The sequence below is a fragment of the Pantherophis guttatus genome, chromosome 7 (assembly GCF_059756535.1).
Source record: "Pantherophis guttatus breed Tessera chromosome 7, ASM5975653v1, whole genome shotgun sequence".
NCBI lineage: Eukaryota > Metazoa > Chordata > Lepidosauria > Squamata > Colubridae > Pantherophis > Pantherophis guttatus.
Window position 1 is genome coordinate 28,818,612 of NC_142069.1, and position 24,992 is coordinate 28,843,603.

Here is a 24,992-nt window from a genome sequence, read left to right on the forward strand (position 1 = left end):
AAGGTGAACAAGTGGCCACAAGGAAAAGAGGAATCCGTGATACACTATGAGGACGTGGAAACAGAATCAGAGGAAGAAGAGGAAGATGAGGTCCATCACCTACAAACAGACCGGAGGGGCAAGCCGCGAGGAAAAAGGAAGCTAGAATTCCAGTGCTCAGGTTGCGAAGGAAATCACCCCAGGACAGAGTGCAGGTTCCGCGATGCTATATGCCAACGATGCGACCGAAAAGGACATATAGCGAGAGCCTGCAGAGCATCTCAACCAGCATCCCAAAGGAGCCGACTGAACCACCGCCAAACTCACCGCCCCCTAACCGATCGTTCAAGACAAGCAGAAAAAAGCAACTGTTTGGAAGAGGTCGCAGAGGTGAGGATTCCGGATAGGAGCGAGGCGAGACCCACCAAACATTAATAGTGGGTCATGCAAGTGCGGGAAAGTCCAACAAGATGGCAGCAACCGTACTCATCGAGGGGAGACCCTGCAAGTTGGAGGTCGATTCGGGGTCCTGCCTATCCATGGTCTCCTGGGCAATGATACAATGACTGGTTCCAGGCATCATGCCCAGCGCACTCAAACACCAAAGGCTGACTCTCATAGACTACCAAGGGAATCAAATCCCAGTAGTTGGCACAGGAAGGTTCAACGTTGCCTACAAAACCTTCAAGGCAAAGCACACCAGGCACACCATCGTGGACTGAGATAGACCTAACCTATTAGGTCTGGAATGGTTCGAGCCATTAGGACCGGCTATAATGGGCATCGACCACATCGACGACTGCGGCTGGGAAGAACAACTGATGGCAGAATTCACGGAGGTGTTCAACGGTGAATTGGGCAAGTATACGGGGTCCCCAATATCATTTAATCTAGACCCCCAAATTGCCCCTGTCTGGATTAAGCTCAGAAGGGTCCCATTTGCTCTAAGGCCCAAAATAGATGAACAGCTAGACAAGCTAGTTGCCCAGGGAGTTTTAGAGCCGACCGACCATGCAAAGTGGGAGACACCTATCATCACTCCCGTTAAGCCAGATGGGTCAGTACGCATCTGTGGTGACTACAAAAGTACATTAAACAAGGCACTACAACAGAGCGCGTACCCAGTGCCAGTGGTGCAACATCTGCTCCACTCCCTGGGCTGAGGGAAAATATTTGCAAAACTGGACCTGGCACAAGCATACCAGCAGCTTCTAGATGACGATGCCACAGCTGAGGCCCAGACAATCATAACACACAGGGCTGCTTTCAAGTGCAAGCGGTTACAATTTGGAGTTAGCATAGCCCCGGGACTGTTCCAAAGCCTGATGGAACATCTATTACAAGGGATTGAGGGAGTTGTTCCATACTTTGACGACGTGCTCATCTCAGCAAGGAATTTAGACCAACTACAGCAGCGCCTAAGGGAAGTGCTATCTAGATTCCAAGAGGTGGGGCTTAAAGTAAAAAAGAACAAATGCAACTTGACAGAAAGGCAAGTAGAATTCCTGGGCTATTTGATTGACAAATCAGGAATACGACCCACTCTGGGAAAACTGAGGGCGATTAAAGAAGCACCTACCCCGAAAAATAAAACGAAGCTGCAAGCTTTCTTAGGATTACTGAACTTTTATAATATTTTCCTACTGCAGAAAGCTACAACTGCTGAACCACTCCACCAGCTACTGGATAAAACAACGGAATGGAAGTGGGGGAAGAAGGAACGAGCGGCATTAGAGGAAATAAAAAATTTACTAACATCGGACAGAGTATTAGTTCAATACAGCGGAACATTGCCAATAAGGTTGACTTGCGACACATCACCTTTCAGCATTGGAGCTGTACTGAGCCATTGCATGCCAAACGGAAGAGAAGCCCCCATCACATTTTATTCCAGAACGTTGTCAAAGCCAGAAAGAAACTACAGCCAACTAGATAAGGAGGCATTGGCTGCAGTAGCCGAAATAAAGAGACTCCACGAGTACTTGTATGGCTGGAGATTCAAAATCATCACCGACCATAAACCACTACTTGGAATCATCGCCGGAGACAAACCCACACCTCCGATATTATCACCAAGAATGATTCACTGGATAGAGTTTTTAACAGCCTACGATTACCAGCTGAAATACAAACCTGGCAAGACAATCGACCACGCTGACACGCTCAGCAGATGCCCACTCCTGGAAACAGGGGAAGACCCAGCTGCAGCATCAACCACACTGCTAATCAAAACGATGGAAAGTGCTCAAATCTCCGCTGCAGACATCGCGAGAGCCACAGTGAAAGACAAAACCCTGGCGCGTGTTTTGAATTGGATCTGGAAGGGATGGCCGGATGCGAATGTGAACACGGAATTCCAGCCATTCAAATCAAGACAAACTGAGCTATCGGGACTAAGAAGGTGCATATTGTGGGAGACAGAGTCATAATTCCTGAAGTACTAAGACAGGACATTTTAAACTTGTTACATGAGGGGCACCTGGGAATAGTGAGAATGAAGGCACGGGCTAGGAGCTATGTCTGGTGGCCCAGAATGGATAAGGAGATAGAGGCGTGGGTAGCAACATGCATGCCTTGCCAAGAATCTCGACCGGCACCCCACACGGCACCCACACATGATTGGGAGAACCCAGGAACACCCTGGTTGAGAATACATATAGACTTTGTGGGGCCATGCCAGGGCAACATGTTCCTAATCATAGTGGACACATTCTCCAAATGGCTGGAAGTGTCCCTAATGCCATCAACAACCATGGACGCCGTTATCCAAGTCTTAAGGAGGTTGTTTGCAACACACGGGTTGCCCGACTTGCTAGTATCCGACAATGGGCCCCAGTTTACGGCTAACGCGTTCGAGATGTTTCTGGCTAACCAAGGAATCTGGCACGCATTGTCAGTGCCAGGAAAGCCATCCACGAACGGGCTTGTTGAAAGAATGGTGAGAATGACCAAGGAGATCTTAGCAAGGCTGGGCCCCGGGGACATGCAGCCCAAAATAGACAAGCACATCACACCGAGCACGTCCACACACCGAAGCCCAGCTGAAGTATTAATGGGACGGAAGTTGCGATCCCCATTAGACAGGCTGCACCCACAGTACAGCACAGAAAAGCCAATGGATTCCACAAGCAGAGTCCAGCAATTCCAGGTGGGGGACAAAGTCTACGCAAAGAACTTCAGCGGCAACCCCCTATGGATACCGGGAGAAATAACCCAAGTCACAGGACCACTGTCATACAGACTGCTGACCGAGGATGGCTGACAGTGGAAATGACACATCGACCAGATCAGAGGCAGAGTGACAAGGAACGAACTTGGCCTACCAGAAAAAGGCATAGAAAGAAACCAAACCCTACCACAGGCACACACACAAGACAGCACAGGAAAGGACTCAAACCCGAATAGAGGCAGTGGGCACTCACCTGGAATCCAGGAGGAAGAACCGAACATCAGCTACAATCCACCATGTCGTCCAGGGGAGGAAGAAAATAACACCCAGGAAAATAGTTCCACACCGGCAAGCGAGTTTGAGAGAGTTCCAGAGGCGGAGCCAGCAGAGCCACGGAACTCGACCTCGCACTCCGAGAACACCAGGACGACTGATCTGTGCAGGTCAAGTCACGCATCGAGACGACCCGCCTACTTACGTGACTACGTTGCCTAGAGACTTCGGGATTGGTTATGCTAACTAGAGCGGAGGGGTGTTGAGTATTGAATGGCAGATTTGAATGGACCAATCAGGGACATGAGCGGGAAATTCAGAGTAACATCAGTGGCTGAAGCAGCGGACAGCTCCTAGCTATAAAAGGAGCTGCCGTGGCTAGGTTTCTCCATTGTGATTACGGAGCTAATAAAAGGTGTTGATTCTACTGCATGTCCTGTCCATTCTTGCACCCACGACTTAACACATGCCACTTCTTAAAATGTCCAGATACTCCTCAGTTCTTTCTATTTCATGACCATTTCACAGAGTAGAATTTGGTTGAAAAGAGGTCTTTTGAAATTATACTAAAGTATTGAAATATACTGTAGAATACACATCATCTCCAATCCTAAAATGGTTACCTCTCCTGTTTTATTCAACATTTTTTGGAAGCTGTTGGCCCAGAGCAGTTTTAGATAGCCTCCAGTACCTTACTAAGTCATAGCACAGAAAACCTTTTTTGATCCTTTTTAGACTATCTCTGAGGAAATAAATTGACTTGAACAAGGCTGTTTCCAAGAATTGGGTTGTCTCAAATTGCCACTTTAAAATGTAACTACTGTATTCCTTTGGAGGTGTCTATGGAGCTTCTCAGTCATCCAGGTCATGGTTGTCCCAAAGGTGTTTTTTCAAGAGGCAACAGGACTTTCTGGTTTTTTTTCTTTGAAGACATTTCACTTCTCATCCAAGAAGCTTCTTCAGCTCTGACTGGATGGTGGGAAATGGAAGGATTTATACTCCTTGCAGACACCTGGTCATTTGCATTCTTTTATTGAGTTGTTAAAAGGGACGTGGTGGCTCAGTGGCTAAGATGCGGAGCTTGTCGATCGAATGTTCAGCAGTTCAGTGGTTCGAATCCCTAGTGCCATGTAATGGGGTGAGCTCCCTTTACTTGTCCTAGCTTCTTCCAACCTAGCAGTTCGAAAGCACGTAAAAAATGCAAGTAGAAAAATAGAGACCACCTTTGGTGGGAAGGTAACAGCATTCTGTGCGCCTTTGGGATTTAATCATGCTGGCCGCATGACCATGGAGACATCTTCAGACAGTGCTGGCTCTTCGGCTTTAAAACCGAGATGAGCACCACCCCCTAGAGTCAGGAACGACTAGCATATATGTGTGAGGGGAACTTTTATCTTTTCCTATTGAGTTGTTAGGGTCATCTGGAGGTTTATCAGTGTCATCAGGTTCATCTGTGTGATGTAAATGGGTGTGGAGCCTTCTTGGAACTGTTGAAAGAACTATGTTGTAGATTGGAGATAGATGATATTGCATTTCTCCCCGTCTATTGAGAGAGGGATGTTCAATTTTGACATAGATGGCCTCTTTGACCCTTCTTTCAAACCAGCTCTTTGTCCAAAATGTGGACTTTGCTGCCTTCAAAAGAGTGGCCTTTGTCTTTTAAATGCATATGTACTGCTGAGTCTAGTACTGATGGGTTTGTTCTCCTATGTTGTGCCATGCATTTATGAAGTGGTTGTTTTGTTTCCCCAATGTACACATCTGCACATGTCTCACTACATTGTGCTGCATATACCACATTGCTCAGTTTGTGTCTGGGTGTTTTATCATTGGAGTGGACAAGCTTCTGTATTAGTGCTCTTGGGTTTGAAGTGTGCATATTATGTGTATTACGTTGGCTGAAGATCCTCCTGAGCTTTTCTGATATTCCTGCAATGTATGGAATGACAGTGTTGCTTCATTTATTGTTCTCTTCATTGTCTGTTATGGAGGAGCTCTGTAGGATCTTTTTTGAGATTTGATGAAGGCCCACTTGGGATGGCCACATATTCTGAGGGTTTCCTTGATGTGTTTTTGTTCTTTTTCTTTCCCATCTTTGCTGGTAGGCAGGCCTTCAGCTTAGTGGTGTAGGTTTCTGATGACTCCCATTTTGTGCTCCAGTGGATGGTGGGAATCAAAATATAAATATTGATCTGTGTGAGTGGGCTTTCTGTAAACTTTAATGTTAAGGCTTCTTTCTTTCTCAATGTGTACTGCACAGTCCAGGAAGGCTAGACTATTTTCCTTAACATCTTCCCATGTGAATTTGTTGTATCTGGTCACAGAGTTGATATATTTGGTGAATGCTTCCAGTTCCTGTGTTTTGAACTTGACCCAAGGATTGTCTACATACCTATACCAACGAGTGGGTGGAATTCCTATGAAGGAGTCTAAGGCTATGGTTTCTACCTCTTCCATGTAGAGATTGGCTAAAATGGGGGACACAGGTGAATCTATGGTACAGCTGTGTTTTATCTGTAGAAACCTTCATTGTATTTAAAATAGGTAGTGGTCAAGCAGAGGTCCAGCATGGCACATATGTGGTCTGGGCTGAGTTGGTTCTGTCACCTAAGGTGCTGTCTTGTAGCACTCTTTTTTTTTATTGAAAAGTTTTACAAAAAAGAAAAAAAAATTCCAAATATTTCCCCTCCCCCCTCCCTTCCTTCCCCCCCCACGCCCCCACCCCCGGACTTCCCAGAACAAAATACAGGGTAAAACAATTAACAATCATATGCTAAACTAAGCTAACTAACTACAGATTCCTATCCCCACCTCGACACTTTAACTCACCTTTTACTTAACTAAATATACATACTCTTAACTTTTCTATTCATTCATAAGCTATTTGATACTTTTTAGTTCAATATTTGTTTTGAATATAATCAATCCATCTTCTCCATTCCGATATATATCTTTCTTGTGAATGATCTTTCAAATATACTGAAATTTTCGCCATTTCTGCCAAATTTGCCACTTTTAATGTCCATTCTTCAATAGTAGGCAATTCTTCCTTCTTCCAGTATTGCGCCACCAAAAGTCTAGCTGCAGTTATTAAATTTAAAATCAATTTAGTCTCTATAACAGTACAATCTGTGATTATACCCAACAAAAACAATTGTGGAGTAAACTTTATCTTCTTTTTAAGAATATTTTGGATAATCCACCTTATTTTAATCCAAAATGCTTTAACTTTTTTACAAGTCCACCATATGTGATAATAAGTAGCATCATCACAATCACGTCTCCAACACTTAGATTGCAAATTCGGATACATACAAGCCAACTTTTTAGGATCCAAATGCCATCTATAAAACATTTTATAAAAATTTTCTCGTAAATTTTGTGCTTGCGTAAATTTTACATTTCTAACCCGTATTTTTTCCCAAGTTTCCATCATTATTGGTTCCTGAATGTTTTGTGCCCATTTTATCATGCAATCCTTAACTAATTCCATTTCTGAGTCTATTTCTATCAGTATATTATATAATCTTTTAATATGCATTTGACCTTGATCTCTAATTTGTTTTACCAAATTTTCCTCCTTCTGCATGATACCAATTCTCTGGTCTTCTTTCCATCTAGTTTGCAACTGTCCATACTGAAACCAAGTTTGAATTATTTTTTCTTCTTTTAATGCCTTTATAGATTTTAACTGCAATATACCCCCTTCCATTTTAAGAAGCTCTTTATAGGTAATCACCTCTTGCTTTTGTTCTACACTTATATTCTCTATCGCATGTCTGGGTATTGCCCATATAGGTATCTTATAATTTAACTTATATTGATACTTCTTCCAAACTCGTAACAAGGCATTCCTTAGTATATGGCTTTTAAAGGTCTTATCCACCTTTTTGTCATATAATAAGTAAGCATGCCAGCCATATAACAAATCATATCCTTCAATATTCAATATTCTTTCTTCTGTTGAATTGATCCAGTCACTAATTATTGTTAGGACAGCTGCTTCATAGTATAATCTTAGATTAGGCATTTTAAGACCTCCTCTTTCATGTATATCTTGCATTATTTTTAACTTTATTCTCGGTCTTTTCCCTGCCTAAACAAATTTATTAATACCCTTCTGCCATTCCCTCAAATTATCATCTTTCTTAAGTATTGGTATCATTTGAAACAAAAATAAAAACCTAGGTAAAACATTCATTTTTATTGCTGCTATTCTCCCCAACAAAGATAATTGTAATTTTCCCCAATTCTCCATCTCTTTCTGTATTTTTTGCCATAGCAATTCATAATTATTTTTATATAATTTTACATTTGAGGCTGTAATATATACCCCTAAATATTTAACCTTTTTTACTATTTCAAATGCTGTTAGTCTTTCTAGTTCTTCTTTTTGCTTTACTATCATATTTTTAGCTATTATCTTTGTTTTTTGTTTATTTATTTTAAATCCAGACATTTGACCGTATTGGGTAATTATATCCAGTAAGCCTATAACTGATTGTACTGGTTGGGTTAAAGTAACAACCAAGTCATCCGCAAATGCTCTTAATCTATAATCATGATGTCTCATTTTAATTCCCTTTATTTTATTTGACCCTCATATTTTATTCAGTAATAGTTCCAAAGTTAAAATAAACAATAATGGTGATAAAGGGCATCCCTGTCTTGTTCCTTTTTCAATTTTAAAAGTTTCTGTTAAACCACCATTAATTATTATTTGTGCTGTTTGTCTCTGATATATTGCCCTAATAGATTGTTGTAGCACTCATTTTTTCACTACCATGACAGCTTCAGTAGTTGGAATGCAGGTGAAGAGGGAAGTCACATTATAGGAAACATGGTTTCATCTGGGTCCAGTTTTAGTTTCCAAACCTTGCTGGTGAAGTCCTGTGAATTGTTGATGTGATGGGTGGTGTTGCCAACTAAAGGTGCTAATAAGGTGGTTAAATGTTTTGCAATGTTGTAGGTGACAGAGTTGCTGACAATTGGTCTGAATGGAGTTCCCTCTTTGTGGATTTTGGGGAGTCCATATATGCATGGGCGTATATTTCTTGTCCTGCCCTCTGGTGCTTTGGAGAATAATTTGACCCCCTCTTCTTTGTGGCAGCTCCTCAAATACTGGAATGCCCCCCCCATCCTTCTTTTCTCTAGACTAGCCAAACCCAAATCCTGCAACTGTTCTTCATATATTTTAGTCTCCAGGCCTTTAATCATCTTAATAGCTCTTCTCTGTACTTTTTCCAAAGCCTCAACATCTTTTCTGTAGTATGGTGACCAAAAGTGAATATAGTATTCCAGATTTGGTCTTACTTAGGTGTGAGAAATGGAATTATTCCTGTAAAGAATATAGCCTAAGAAACTCCATATTGTACTCTTCCTATGACCTAAGTTAACCTGAATTATTTTAGCTGTGTAAGACACTTAGCAAGGAAAACTATGTATGACACCTGTTCTGAAAAAAACAAGCCATAAAATGATGTTTGTATCATTTGAGTTGGGTCAGGTTGACCCAAGTGAAATTAAGAAAAGGAAGAAGCCATATTCCACTTCATTTGATTAAAGACATAAGGGAAGTATATTTCCCAGGGGACTTTCCAGAGGAGGAAGATGGTGCTGATGAAGCCAAAATGTTATGTAATGCCTGAAAAATAATGATAAATTGGGGCATTTTAATTGCCTTGTTGACTGTTTGAAAATATATTTAAACTATGTATTCAAAGCTGTCAGATGTTCTCTCTTTCTTTCATGGGAGGACCCCTTTGCAAAAGCTGGATACATATATATCCATTCAATAAATATGCTTTTTACTTGCTCATGGCCTCCGTTTTCTTTTTATGAGGTTTGCTTTTTTTTATAAATCTCACAGGTTTTATAAAGTACTAATACTTCATGTAATTTTGAGTCTATGCCTCTGTTTATACAACCAAGGATTAATCAATCCTTAACCAATCCATTACCCTCTACTTAGAGATTAACAACCTACTCTCTAACAAGCAATTTGGCTTTAGAAAAAAATTGTCCTGCAATCTGCAACTATTACACTGCAAAAACATATAGACTTCAAAGCTTGACCAGGGTAAATCAATAGATGCAATTTATATAGACTTCTGTAAAGCCTTTGATTCAGTGGTATACGACAACCTACTTCTAAAACTAAAATCTTATGGCATTTCCGGATTCCTGCATAAGTGGATAGCTGCATTCCTATCAAACAGGCAACAAGTAGTCAAAATAGGGAATGCCTTATCTAACCCTGCACCTGTTAATAGCGGTGTCCCTGAAGGTAGTGTTTTAGGACCCACGCTCTTTATACTTTATATAAATGACCTTTGTGATCATATTATAAGCTACTGCGTTCTCTTCGCTGATGATGTAAAACTATTCAACACCACTGACAATGCTGCTACTCTACAAAAAGACCTTGACTATGTGTCAGAATGGTCAAACAATTGGCAACTCCAAATCTTAACAAACAAATGCTCTGTCTTACACACTGGCAAAAAAAATCAGAACACAAAATACAACTTGGGCGAATACGACCTAACAGACGACCATCACTTTGTCAAAGACCTTGGAGTACTCATCTCAAATGATCTAAGCGCCAGAGCTCACTGTAACAGTGATGCAATTTGGGGGAACTTCATGGACTATGAAAAAAAATTAATTACATTGCCCACCTATACTCCAAATGTTGATGAAGGATGAAGTGTTAACATGGGCAGTAAATAAAATACATCTATTCAGAAATTAGTTCCAATGAACACAGTGGAATTTACCTTATAGGTAAATGTACATAACTTTGCAATTCTAATTATTTGGAGGGTCTGTTGCGAATCAGACAGCAGAGTGATTAGCTTTTGTTATTCTGTAAAATGATGTAATAGTTAAGATGAGGGACTTGGATCATGGAAACCTAGGTCCAAATCCCTATTCAAATATGTGTGATGTCTCACTTCAAGTCACCTCACAGGTGAGCTCAGGCTTTTAGCTGACCGTAATGTTCACTAGAAAATCTATTATGAAGACAAGTTTAGAGGAAGCATACGCAATTTTAGAGGAAAAAAAACCCGCTATATAAGTGCACAGTGCATAAAGTTGGCTGTATCATAGGAAGTCTAATGTGGAACGGTGGAATTTGGACTATGTATCATATTGTTTAAGACATATACAGTACAAGCCAGGTATGGCCTATAACCTTCACCAATCCACACCATTTTCCTTTTCTCTTCTCAATTTCTTCTCATGAAAGTGCATAAAAAGTGTATAAATTTTAATATAACTTTTAAGAAAATATTTTGAAGTGCAGCAAGCTCAATTTAACAGATTTATAAAAATGATAGAAATTGTAATTGATAGAATTCCCCATCCCCAATTCCCATCATTTGAAGAACAAGATTGCTTCTCCACGTACGAATAGAATAGAATAGAATAGAATAGAATAGAATAGAATAGAATAGAATAGAATAGAATAGAATAGTAGAATTTTTATTGGCCAAGTGTGATTGGACACACAAGGAATTTGTCTTGGTGCATACGCTCTCAGTGTACATAAAAGAAAAGATACGTTCATCAAGAATCATAAAGTAGAACACTTAATGATAGTCATAGGGTACAAATAAGCAATCAGGAAACAATACCAATATAAATTGTAAGGATACAAGCAACAAAATTACAATCATACAGTCATAAGTGGAAGGAGATGGGTGGTGGGAACGATGAGAAGATTAATAATAGTGCAGATTTCATAAATAGTTTGACAGTGTTGTGGGAATTATTTGTTTAGCAGAGTGATGGCATTCGGAAAAAAACTCTTCTTGTGTCTAGTTGTTCTGGTGTCAGGGCCGGATTTTCCTATAGGCTAACTAGGCTTCAGCCTAGGGCCTCAAGATCAAGAAGGGCCTACACAGTGGTGGGATTCTGGGGGTTCTAGGGGGTTCGGCCGAGCCCTTTGTTAAATTGCTGGCTCGCCTGCCCTTCGCCTCCCACCCGCGCGGCGCCAGCCTACCGTAGCCAGGGGTAGGCAATTGTGGCTCTTTTACAACCTGTGGACTTCAACTTCCAGAATTCCTGAGACAGCTTGGCTGTCTCAGGAATTCTGGGAGTTGAAGGCCACAGGTTGTAAAAGAGCCACAATTGCCCACCCCTTCCCTAGCCTGAGTTCCGCTGCCTGGGATCCACGTGGGCTGCCGGACGCAAGAGAGCAGGATGGAGAAAGCAGCTTCCACGCCTTCACTCACCCTCACTCTCTCTGCTCTGTTGGATCGCCGGCCGTTCGCTTACCCCGCCCACTCCCAATTTATTGCTGCCTCCAATTTATTGCTAGAGGAAAAAAAACGGTTTAAATTCTTGCCACGGGGCTTCAAAGGACCACCCTAGAGCCAGTGGTGCAGCCGAACCCTTTGTTAAATTGCTGGCTTGCCCCGCCCCTCCGCACCACTATTTATTGCCAATAATAGTGGTGGGCGAGGGGCGGGGGAGCCAGCAATTTAACAAAGGGTTCAGTGTTTTTTTTGTAATTTTATTGGCCCCCGGAGCTTCAGCATAGGCTAATTATTGGCCCCCGGCTCTCAGCTGATTTGTCTCCGCTGTTTTGCTTCCTTCCAAAGAGTGCTGATTTTTTTTCCCCTAGCTATACTGAGAAATGAAAGTGAAACTGCTTTGCTGTTGCTGCAAGGTTGGAAAATTAGGCAGGCAGAATTCTTTTCTTTTTCCTCACCAAAAAAGGTAGGTGCAAACAATGGGAAATTTAGGGAAAAAGAGAAGAGTTCAGGATTTTAAAACACAAAAGAAAAAAAAGCTCTATTTAACTAGGGAATTGTAATAATTGAGATACTATTAATTGTATATTTCTGAAAGCAGAAATGGTTAAGTTGTGGTTTGGAGAAATATATGGGGGAAATTATTTGGTTTATTATTATTGGTAAATATAATTAATGGATTTGTAAGAAATTGGATTGCATGGAAATAATTGGAATATTCATGTTCATATTGATTAATATACAAAAAAGGTAGTTATATAACTAATTGATTTATATTAAAATGTTGAATTTATATTAAACAACTAATAGTACATAATTAACCAATGTGAGGATGGATATAAAAATAAATGACAATGGGAAGGGGTATAATATAGAATAGAAGGGAAAAATTGAATTTGATTAAGATTAGAGATGAGGATGAGGGTAATATTGGTTTTTTACAAAAATAGATGAGGAATAAATATGGCAAAAAGGAAATATAGAAATTGTAAATTTAATTGAAATGACTAAACACTGTTTAAATTTGTGAACCGGCCAAATACTCTGTTCAAAGAAAATACATTGTATGTTTGTATGTGTGTTTCTAATTATTGTTATTTATTCATATTTGTTCTCTTTTATTCTTTAAAGTTTAACAATTCATTCTTTATCTTAATATCTTTATATTTGTTTGGGGTTGGCTTTCTTCCCTTTCATCTTTTTTATTGTACAACAATCTTTCTCCTCAAACCTACCACCTCTCTTTTCTTTCCTTCTTACTTTCTCTTCCTCCCCCTCTTCTTCTCCTCCCTACTTCCTCTTCCTTTCTCCTTCTCCTCCTCTCTTCCTCCCTCTCTCTCCTACTCTAATTTCCCTTCCCTTCCTTCATCCCTCTCTATTGCTGTATCCTTTTATGCATATGGACTACTCAGAGGGCTGAAAAAGTTATTTCTGACTGGTCCTCGCACTTTTGACCAGTCCTCGAACTTACGACTGTCCTCACATTTTATGTTTTTTGCCCTATCTTGTCACCATGGTGAAGAAAAGCAGTTGTGAAATGAGTGACATGGTTGTTAAGAAAGCTGCATGGGCATAAATGTGAGGATGGTCATAAGTGTTAGGACCGGTCAAAAGTGCGAGGCCCAGTCAGAAATGACTTTTTTCAGCCCTCTGAAAAAAGTCTATGCACATAGCCACGCCCACCCGGTCACATGACGAGCTACCCACGCCTACACAGTCACGTGACCAGCTAGCCACGCCCACCCAAGTCACATGATTGCCAAGCCACACCCCCAACTAAGCCACGCCCACAGAAACTGTTGTTAAAAAATTGAATCCCACCACTGGTGAAAGGGCCTCATAAGTGGAATAGCCTAGGGCCTCTTTCACTCTAAATCCGGCCCTGTCTGGTGTGCAGTGTTCTATAGCGTTGTTTTGAGGGTAGGAGTTGAAACAGTTTATGTCCAGGATGTGAGGGGTCTGTAAATATTTTCACAGCCCTCTTTTTGACTCGTGCAGTATACAGGTCCTCAAAGGAAGGCAGGTTGCAAAGATGGTATCCTATCTTATTTACTGTACAGATATCTGTCCCAAGATTTTTAGACCATTCCACACAGAACTCTCATAGACAAAAATACAGTGGTATCTTGGTACTCAACTGCTTTGAAACTCATCGATTTGGTACTCAACATATTTTGACATGAAAAATTTGTCCCGGTACTCATCATTTGTTTGGTACTCAATGCACATGCTAGAACTTGTTGATGTTGGCTGCCTTGTGACTCACTACATTACTTCTTATGGGAAAAAAAATATTTGATATTCATAGTTTTTGGTAATCCCAAAGATTCTTTTTCAGGAGTCAACTGGACTTTCTTGTTTTTCCTTTGAAGACATGTCACTTCTCACCCAAGAAGCTTCTTCAGCACTGACAGGATAGTGGGGAATGGAAGGATTTATATCCCTTGCAGACAATTGGTCATTTGCATCCTTTTTGAGGGTCATTGAAGCAGTTGGATGTTTATCTGTGTCCTCAGTGTCATCTGAGTTGTGCTTCTGATTCCTGTAGTCTGTATTTTTTTCTGGAAATCTGTTCATGCACAACATGCACTCTTGCCCTGTTTTGGTGTCAATTTAACAGAAATAAATTGTCTCAAACTGTTTTTAAGTCATCATAATTCCCTTCTGCATTAAACATTTTTTTTAAATTACAGAGGTGTTTATATTTCAATTTCATAAAATTAACAAAAACATTAGAAAAAGAAAAACACTACAGCAATGGGGATAAGAGAGGGAGGAAGAACTGAATCACACAGCGCTTCCCCAAGTAAAGAGGTCCATTTCTGTACAATAACTGATGCTATTTGTTGGGAATTTAGCAAATTTCTAATCTAAAGCTTTTTCTGCCATTTAACAGTTATGAACAGAAAATATAGGGAAATACCATTTTCAGATTTTCCAAGAATATAAATACTCCTCTTGTATAACCTCTCCTACCCCAAATGTATTAATCTCAAATTACCAGCAGTACCTTGTCTAAAAATCCAAATTTAAAGGAGTGTAGATAAAATCCCTCTGATCAGCTTGTCTGTTACTTGTTGGACATGATGCTACTATTCCTACCATGTTTTCCCGAAAATATGACCTACCCTGAAAATAAGTCCTAGCCTGATTTTTTGGAGTGGGCCTAATATAAGCCCTACCCCAAAAATAAGCCCTAGTGAAGGGGGTGGGTGGGGCCAGCACAGAAAGCAGCCCTTCCTTTGCCCAGTCACCTCCTGGCTGCTCAGCCCCTTAATCACAGCCCATAGATCAGCTGAACCAGTGAGCTGCCGGGAGCTGCTTCTTGTTCAGTTGTGGCCCACTAGTGGCCTGTGCAGCTGATAGCTGATTCCGACAGCGAGGAGGCTGGTGTGATTCACCAGCAGCCTGTGCAGCTGGCACCCGAGTCAGACAATGAGGAGGTTGGAGAAGAGTTGGTGCCAGAGCTGGGGATTCAGCCAGGGCCTTCAGAACCTCCAGAAGCTCCCATAAGTGAAGAGGAAGAAGAGGATGGGCCTCTTCTCAATGCACGGGTGCGCAGAGCTGCCAAAAGGCAGGAATGGCTCCTCAGGAGGAGGTCTCCTTGAGTCTAAGGCTTGGGGCTAATTGGCCACTCCCCTAGCCTATTTAAGGAATGACGACAATTGAGGCAATTTGCAGAAAACAACTTTGTTCATATTCTTTCACGTATTGATTCCAGAAAACATCTGATCGGCTCTTGCTTCTCTCTTGTCATTTTTCCTGCAAATTGCTTCTGAGCATTCTGCCAACCACAGTAAGCTTACGGTTATCTGAAAGACTGTACCTCAGAATTGAGTTATTATTTCTTGGACTCTTGTCGGTTGTTAATGAAGTTAAATTAACAGCCTTTTTTCAGAAAAGACTGATTTAAACTGTACTTGTGTTTGAACAACTACTAAGAAAGCTCATTAGTAGTCCTTAATTAGTAAACTAAGGTTTGTACGGACTTTGTATGTGCTGCATTCTTTGTGGTTCGTAGCTGGGGCAGAACATGTTCTTTCTCTCCAGGTGCCAAGAGATGTTTCCAGCACACTCTTCCCAGGTGGTGCTTGAAATCATTATTCTTCCTCTGTTCACCATGGTTATCTGCAAGGAAACATGTTCACTCATCACTGCTTTGCACAAAAAGGGATTCACAGGCAAGGGTATTGCTGCTACTAAGATTGCACCTACATCAACCATTTATCAGATCATCAAGAACCTCAAGGAGAGAGGTTCAGTTGTTGTGAAGAAGGCTTCAGGCCACCCAAGAAAGCCCAGCAAGTGCCAGGACTGTCTCCTAAAGGTGATTCAGCTGCGGGATTGGAGCACCACCACTGCAGAGCTTGCTCAGGAATGACAGCCAGCAGGTGTGATTGCATCTGCATGCACAGTGAGGCAAAGACTTTGGGAGGCTGGCATGTTGTCAAAAAGGGCAGTAAAGAAGCCACTTCTCTCCAGGAATAAAACATCAAGAACAGACTGACATTCTGCAAAAGGTACAGGGATTGGACTGCTGAAGACTGGGGTAAAGTCATTTTCTCTGATGAATCCCCTTTCTAATTGTTTGGGGCATCCAAAACAGTAAAGCATCCTGACACCATTCATGTGTGGGGTTGCTTCTCAGCCAAGGGAGTGGGCTCACTCACAATTTTGCCTAGGAACACAGCTATGATTAAAGAATGATACAAAAACATCGTCCAAGAGCACTTTCTCCCAACCATTGAAAAACAATGAACAATGCCTTTTCCAGCATGATGGAGCACCTTGCCATAAGGCAAAAGTGATAACTAAGAGTGATTTTGGGTCCATGGCCAGAAAATCCCCCAGACCTTAATCCCATTGAGAATTTGTGGTCAATCCTCAAGAGACAGGTGAACAAACAAAAGCCCATGAATTCTGACAAACTTCAAGCATTGGTGGCCGCCTGGGAGAGTGCGGCCGCCGGGGCTTTGGACCGCGTCGTGCCTTTGCGGCCTCTGACCCGATGCTGACCTCAATTGGCTCCTTGGTTCTCCAAGGAGCTGAGAGAGATGAAGCGTCGGAAAAGACGCCTAGAGAGCATTTGGAGGACTAGTCAATCCGATTCCGACTGGACACTGGTGAGGTCTTATATCAAGACCTACCTAGTGGCGATAAAAGCGGCAAAATCTAACCATTTTTCCGCTCTTATCACATCTGCAGAGAACCGCCCAGCCGCTCTGTTTAGGGTGACCCACTCCCTTCTTCAGGGGGGGGAGTGCGGGAAGATCCCTTGCAGGGTCGAGCTGAGGATTTTGTGCAATTCCTGCATGATAAAGTCGCTCGGATTCGGGAAGGCTTGGACTCCAACTGGGTGAGTCCGGGGGAGGAGACGAGGGTAGGTCTTGAGAACATTATCTGGGAGGAGTTTGATCCTGTGGCTCCCGAGGATGTGGACAGGGTTCTGGGTAAGATTAGTGCCGCCACATGTTTATTGGACCCGTGTCCCTCCTGGTTGGTACTGGCCTCCCGGGAGGTTACACAAGGCCGGCTCCAGGGGATTATAAGTGCTTCTCTGAGTGAGGGTGCCTTTCTCGCTGCTTTGAAAGAGGTGGTGGTGAGGCCCCTCCTCAAGAAGCCTTCCCTGGACCCGGCTGAATTAGCCAACTATCGTCCAGTCTCCAACCTTCATTTTGTGGTGAAGGTTGTTGAGAGTGTGGTGGCACGACAACTGCCCGGGCACCTGGATGAAGCTATCTATCTGGACCCATACCAGTCGGGCTTCAGGCAGGGGTACAGCAGAGAAACGGCATTGGTCGCATTGGTGGATGATCTCTGGAGGGCTCGGGACAGGGGTTGTTCCTCTGTCCTGGTCCTGTTAAATCTCTCAGCGACTTTTGATACCATTGACCATGGTATCATGCTGCAGCGGTTGAGGGGGTTAAGAATAGGGGCCACCGTTTTGCGGTGGTTCTCCTCCTTCCTCTCCGACCGCTCGCAGTTCGTGTTGACAGGGGGCAGAGGTCGACTTCGAGGCGCCTCGCATGGGGAGTGCCGTAAGGGTCGGTTCTCTCGCCCCTTCTGTTCAACATATATGTGAAGCCACTGGGTGAGATCATCCATGGTTTTGGGGTGAGAGTCCACCTGTATGCTGATGATACTCAGCTGTACATCTCCACCCCAGACCACCCCAACGATGCCCTTGATGTGATGTCTCGCTGCCTGGAGGCCGTGCGGGTCTGGATGGGGAGAAATAGGCTCAGACTCAACCCCTCCAAGACTGAGTGGCTGTGGTTCCCGGCGTCGCGATATAGTCAGCTGGTGCCATCGCTGACTATTGGGGGTGAGTCTTTGCCCCCCCCCCCAGAGAGGGGTCGCAATCTGGGCGTCCTCCTGGAGGCACGGCTATCTTTAGAAGAACATATGACGGCCATGGCCAGGGGGGCTTTTTATCAGGTTCACCTGATTCGCCAGTTGCAGCCCTTTCTGGATTGCGATGCCTTGCGCACGGTCACTCACACCCTTGTCACCTCCCGACTGGACTACTGTAATGCTCTCTACATGGGGCTCCCCTTGAAAAGCACCCAGAGGCTCCAACTGGTCCAGAATGCGGCTGTGCGGGTGTTTATGGGCGCAACTCATTGTGCCCACGTGACACCCCTCCTGCGCGAGCTGCACTGGCTCCCAGTGGTCTTCCGGGTGCGATTCAAGGTGTTGGTTACCACTTTTAAAGCGCTCCATGGCATTGGACTTGGGTACATTCAAGACCGTCTTCTGCCACCAGTAGCCTCCCACCGGCCAGTCTGCTCCCACAGAGAGGGTCTCCTCAGGGTGCCATCGGCCAAATTATGTCGGCTGGTGACACCCAGGGGGAGGGCCTTCTCTGTGGGAGCCCCTGCCCTTTGGAATGAACTGCCCCCAGAAATGCGTAAGATCTCCGATCTCCGTGTATTTCACTATGCCCTCAAAACCTTGTTGTTCCGCCAGGCCGGGCTATCAATGTAAACATTTTAATTGGTTTTATTTATTTATTTTATTTATTTGTTTATCAAATTTCTATACCGCCCTACTCCCGGAGGACTCAGGGCGGTGAACAGCCAAGATAAAATACAGATAATACAAACATTAAAAGTCCCTTAAAATTATTAAATATTTTGGCCGAAACACAAATTAAAACACCCAATTTATAAAACAAATCAAACGATTTAAAAATTTAAAAGGGAGAGTTAGGCCAGGCCAGCTTCTTGAAATAAAAAAGTTTTGAGAGCACGACAAAACGTGCGCAGATCCGGGATCCTCCGTATCTCTGGGGGGAGCTCATTCCAGATGGTAGGTGCCCCCACAGAGAAGGCTCTCCCCCTGGGGGCCGCCAGTCGACACTGTTTGGCCGACGGCACCCTGAGAAGCCCCTCTCTATGGGAGCGTACTGGTTGGTGAGAGGCTATTGGTAGCAGAAGCGGTCTCATAAATACCCCGGTCTGATGCCATGGAGCGCTCTAAAGGTGGTAACCAAAACCTTGAAACGCACCTGGAAGACCACCGGGAGCCAGTGCAGCTCGCGTAGGAGGGGTGTCACATGGAAGCGCCACGCCGCTCCCATAATCACCCGCGCGGCTGCATTCTGGACCAGCTGGAGCCTCCGGGTGCTCCTCAAGGGGAGCCCCATGTAGAGAGCATTGCAGTAATCCAGGCGGGAAGTAACGAGAGCACGAGTGACAGTATTTATTGCATCCAGAAAGGGACGCAACTGGCGAATCAGGCGGACCTGATAAAAAGTCCCCCTGGTCACGGCCGTCAAGTGCTCTTCCAAAGACAGCCATGAGTCCAGGAGGACACCCAAGTTGCGAGCCCTCTCCGTGGGGGCCAATTGTGGGATTTTAAATTTGGGGGTTTTATAATTGAGCCAATTATTTAATAATTTTAATTATTTTTAAATTTTGTCTGTCTTTGTGCTTTTAAATCAGGCTGTACACCGCCCTGAGTCCTTCGGGAGAAGGGCGGTATAGAAATAAAATTAATAAATAAATAAATAATAAATACATTATGCAAAAATGGGCTGCCATCAGTTCAGGATGTGGCTCAGAAGTTGACTGACAGCATGCCAGGCTGAATTGCAGAGGTCTTGAAATAGAAGGGTCAACACTACAAATATTGACACTTTGTGTAACCTAAATGTAATTGTCAATAAAAGCTTTTGACACTTATGCTTGTAATTACAAGCACAAATGCTTGTAATTATACTTCAGTATATAATCGTAACATCTGCACGAAGATCTTCCAACACTGGAGCAGCAGACTTCGTGAGAATTAATCTTTGTCTCAATTTCAAAACTTTTGGCCAGGATTGTATATGCTGAGATGCAAGTTTTAATAATGAAATTTGCTGCTCCAAGGATATAAACAAGATATTAGTCTCTGTATAATAGTATGCTTGTTATATGTTAGCAAAGGGCTGGAAACGTTTGTTTTATTCTGAATCCACTGTGAGAAAAATACCTCCCACTCCCCCCGAATTGTTACTGCAACAATATTTTCCTTCCTTATGAGAGTTGCTTCTAAGAAAAACCAGCCATGCTAAACATCAATGTCTAATATAATTAAGAAGGTATTTTTAAGACTTTAAAAATATATTGACCTTTTCAAAAAGTTGTGATGTTTGTTGCTTGAGGAACGTTTACACTCATGTGTGAGCTCACACATTTTAGTTGGCTGCAGTGTTTGGGAGGTAGAGGAAGCAGTGTGGGTGGTGGAGGGCGTTGTGGTCCCCATATGTGTGAACTATAGGCGAGTTTTGGAGCTAAAACAGATAAAAATGGAAAGCAACTGAAGTGCGGTACAAAATGTTGGCCTATCAGCTTGGTGTTTGCATCAGTGACCATTCCACTTTTTCTTTTAGCAGCTCATCTGGCCACCTCAACCTCTTCCTCCTCCAGTCGCCTCTACGTTTTCTTCTAAAACTCAGAAATAACTGGGGCCATGTTCAAAAATAAGTTATGTATGTGGCGAGGAAAGAGGAGATAGATTTTATGTAACTTATTTGTATCTTCCTGGATAATGTTTTTCTCGAGCCACATTTGGCCTGATTGAGATTAATCTTTTTCAAGATAGCTATTTGTAGCATTATTGGACTACAATTTGGGTGCTACTTGGAAACAAATATGAAATACTCTATTTTCTTCAGTATATGCTTCCAACAGTTCCTCCTAGTTATCTAGCTTTCCCAATCTATTGCTTTCCCCAGATGCTTTAGAACAAAGGTCTTCAAACTTGGCAGCTTTAAGACTTGTGGAGTTGAAATCCATAGTACATGTCCATAGTACATGTTACATAGTAACATAGTACATGTTACATAGTAACATACCATAAGTAACAGAACCAGAAAATTTCCCATTTTCATATATATATGAAAATGGGAAATTATATATATATATTCAATATATTCAAATTATATATATATTTTCAAAGAGTGAGCAGGCAATGAAAAATAAATTTCTCTTACTCCCTAATTACTTTTAACCATTTTTCAATTAAAGGTCAATTTTTTTTTTAAATTTGATTTATATGCCGCCCTTCTCCAGAGACTCAGAGCGGCTTACAATGCATTAAGCAATAGCCTTCATTCTTTTGTATATTTTATACAAAGTCAGCTTATTGCCCCCACAAACTGGGTCCTCATTTCACCTACCTTAGAAAGGATGGAAGGCTGAGTCAACCTTGAGCCTTGGAGAGATTCGAACCAGCAGAAATTGCAGGCAGCTGTGTTAATGACAGGGTGCACTAAACCACTGTACTATCAAGGCTCTTGATAGTTGTTCCCCCTTATCTTCTAGCAGTTGGCTTTCTCTCTTATTTCATCTCATAGAATGCTTCATGCTATGATTAAATTGGATCGACTACTCTCATATCTTGGATTCCAACTAGCACAACAATAGGTTCTTTATGGAGCTGGTTCTTTCCAGTCTTAAAAAGGAAATTTAATGAATGAAAAGAGATACAATGCCAGAAAACGTTTTTTTAAAAATATTTTACCCCACCACCAGAATGGGCCTTGCACAAAATTTACAGAGCTTTCCAGATGCATCCTGGGGATGGCTCAAGTTTTGCTTTTGTTGGTAGAATCAGTATGATTTTGATGGGTTCCATTCTTGCCAACTGCTGCTTGAGGCAATAAATCCATCACTATGTGGATTTGATAGGATCTGCCATATAGGTATAGTACAACGTAACATATAATGAAAATCCTTCCATTCCCCACTATCCTGTCAGAGCTGAAGAAGCTTCTTGGATGAGAAGTGAAATGTCTTCAAAGAAAAAACAAGAAAGTCCAGTTGCCTCCTGAAAGAGCCACTTTTCATAGACATCTTAGTAGCAAAAGCAAACCAAGAACACGCAACATGTTTGAAGGATACTAGATTGGGAAAGACACTCCTAAACCATGATATAGCAGTCTACTCATGAGTTTTTGTAAACATCAAATACAGGTGGCCATCAACTTACAACAGTTTGTTTTGTATTGTCACCTCCTTTTATGATTTTTCTCCAGCTCAGGTACTGCACTGGTTGAATGGAAAGGGGAATAAAACCCACCCAACATTAAACTAGACCCTTTAAAAATTGCCTTTCAAACAGATGATGCATAGAAATGAGAAACTGGATAGATGGACTTGTCAGGCCTCTGTTCACCATCAAGTCTTTAGTGGGGCATAGTATTCAAGTAGAATTTCCTGTAATGCCTCAACAATGCAAAAGGTCTGTGCTCTGCATAGAACAAATAACAAAAGCATCCAATTCTTATTTTGTACAAACTGGCAGTACCATGATTAATATCTACTAATTTCTGTTTGCAAGACAGAATAATAAAAGATAGCATGTTCTCGGTTTGCTTTTGCTACTAAGACATCTATGGGAATAATAAAAGAGGGACATATTGGCTAGATTTGTGCCTGAAAATTCTAGACCGGTTCTAAAGCAATTTCCCCTTTGTGGATGTGATGATGACTTTGGGAGACGGCACCTACCTATTTGACAATCTTCTAACCTGCATGGCTAAAGTGGGAAACATAGTAGAAGACTAGGTGGGAGAAGAATACAAGGTGGGCAACATAGAAAAGAAGTGTAGTCATTTTGGACTTCTTATAGAATCATAGAATTCTTTATTGGCAAGTGTGATTGGACACACAAGGAATTTGACTCTGGTGTATAAGCTTGCAGAGTACATATAAACAGCAAGTACTAGGTCATAGATCATAATAATAAACAATTGATAAATCATAAGAAACCAACAGGAGAAGATAGTAGGACAGATGAGAGGATGAGAAAAAATATACTCCCCAGATATGAAAGGAATCAAATTACCTATTTTGTTATGCAGGATTTAGAAAATAAACTAAGAGAAAAAGGAAGAATAATGGAGGATCTTTCACTTTCCTTTTATTGAAGAATATGTGGTGATGTGTTTTTGTTCCCGTAATAAAGAGACCTACATCTGGGTGTGGTATACCACTATGCTTTTAGTTGCAAACAATTTGCTTACCTGGTGTTTTCTCACTGGCTCCTTTTTAAACTGGTGTGGAAACCACGAATCACCAGAAAAGCTGCAACAGTTGAAAAAGCTGAATATGATCAGAATAACAAGAGTTGAAAGGGATCTTGGAGATCTTCCTAGTCCAAGCTCCTGATCAAGCAGGCTACCCTATATCATTTCAGACAAAAGGTTGTCCATCTCTTCTTAAAGAAATCACTCTAAAGCACGGGTGTCAAACTCATGGCGTCACATTGCTGTCACATGATGTTTCACAATGTTTTTTCCTTCGCGGAGCTGGAGTGGGCGTGGCCTGCACATGACGCATCCGTCCCATGGGCCACCAGTTTGACACCCCTGCTCTAAAACATGCTGGCTGGGGGATTCTGGGAGCTAAAGTCTACTCATCTTAATGTTGAGAAATTTTACTATAAAGTCATAAATGGCAATTTAATTGAACTAAATGGCTCAGATCTGGATAGATAAGCCCCTTCTTATGTGTACTGTATTATCACCAGCTGCAGTATTTGGAACAGGATACCAAATAATGGAACACCCTTTTAGAATCCATATGATCCATTTAAAAAACAAGTTGTTATTGTACTTCATTTTAATTTTTGAACTTCAATTCTTTCAAGTTGGGATTGAAATATAAGGGCATGATAGTCAAGCCATTACTTCCCCCATTTAGAAACTGTTACTGAGTGGGAGGTTAATAAATCTTATAAGGAAGATTAAAATTACCCAAAGAATCTGGAACTGATTACTGCCCTAGTAATAGAATATAAGACCAAATAACACTAATGCAGAAGATTGATTAATCAAATATGTTTACATTCTTAATATAAAAAAGCTTTTCTATGGGACTCCAAATTTTACTGAAGCCAAAGAGTTCAGAAAAGGAATATTTTAATTTAATTTTTAAACTAAATTATACAATCCTGCTTTTCCACTAACTCTTTAGGACCTATTATTGATCAATACAGATTGGATAATATTTAGACAGAAGGTAGTGGCACAAAAGACATTTAGCCCAAAACATCAGAACTTGGTGTCCTTCACAGTTGGTTTTTATGATTGATAATCCCAAAACATTGAGGTTCAGTTCACATTACACTTTTATTTGTGGTTAACCACGATCTATTTATTAACATTTCTAGGCTTACATAGCAATTGAAGTATAAAAAATATGGCTAAGGATGTGGTACATATACAACTATCAATCAATTTCTTCTAGAATAAAATTAGTGATTAAATTAATTGATTTCATCCCAATGTTTTATTTTGGCTTTACAACCCAAAGTTAGACTCTATCTTCCGACTATATGGGAACATAAGAGTACTTGCACACATATATTCTTCATACTATGTGTAGGAATTGTAGTTAAGAATCACATTATAGCTCAATACTAGAATGCAGCAAGTCTTCAACTTATTGGCTAGAACTCACAACTGGTCTATTATGGATTTTAACAAGAGAACTATTATCCTGCCACATGTATTGTGCATATTACACTCACTCCATCAGATCCCTGATCTCACCATCTTCTAATAGCCTTACTAGGAGTGACAGATGGATGAAGTAACTTGAAGAAGACAGCCAGTCCAGGCTGCTCTTGAGATAGCCGTGGTTGACCTACATTAAGTGTAAAAACCCAACCACCTCTGTTCCAAGAAGCACTTTTTTTTTGAAAAGCTACTTCTGTGTACGTAGATTTTTATCAGATGAAAAACTTGTAGGAAAGAGGAAACCACACATTGGGGTCAATATTTAGGGCCAAAATAAGCATACTACCACCAGACACAT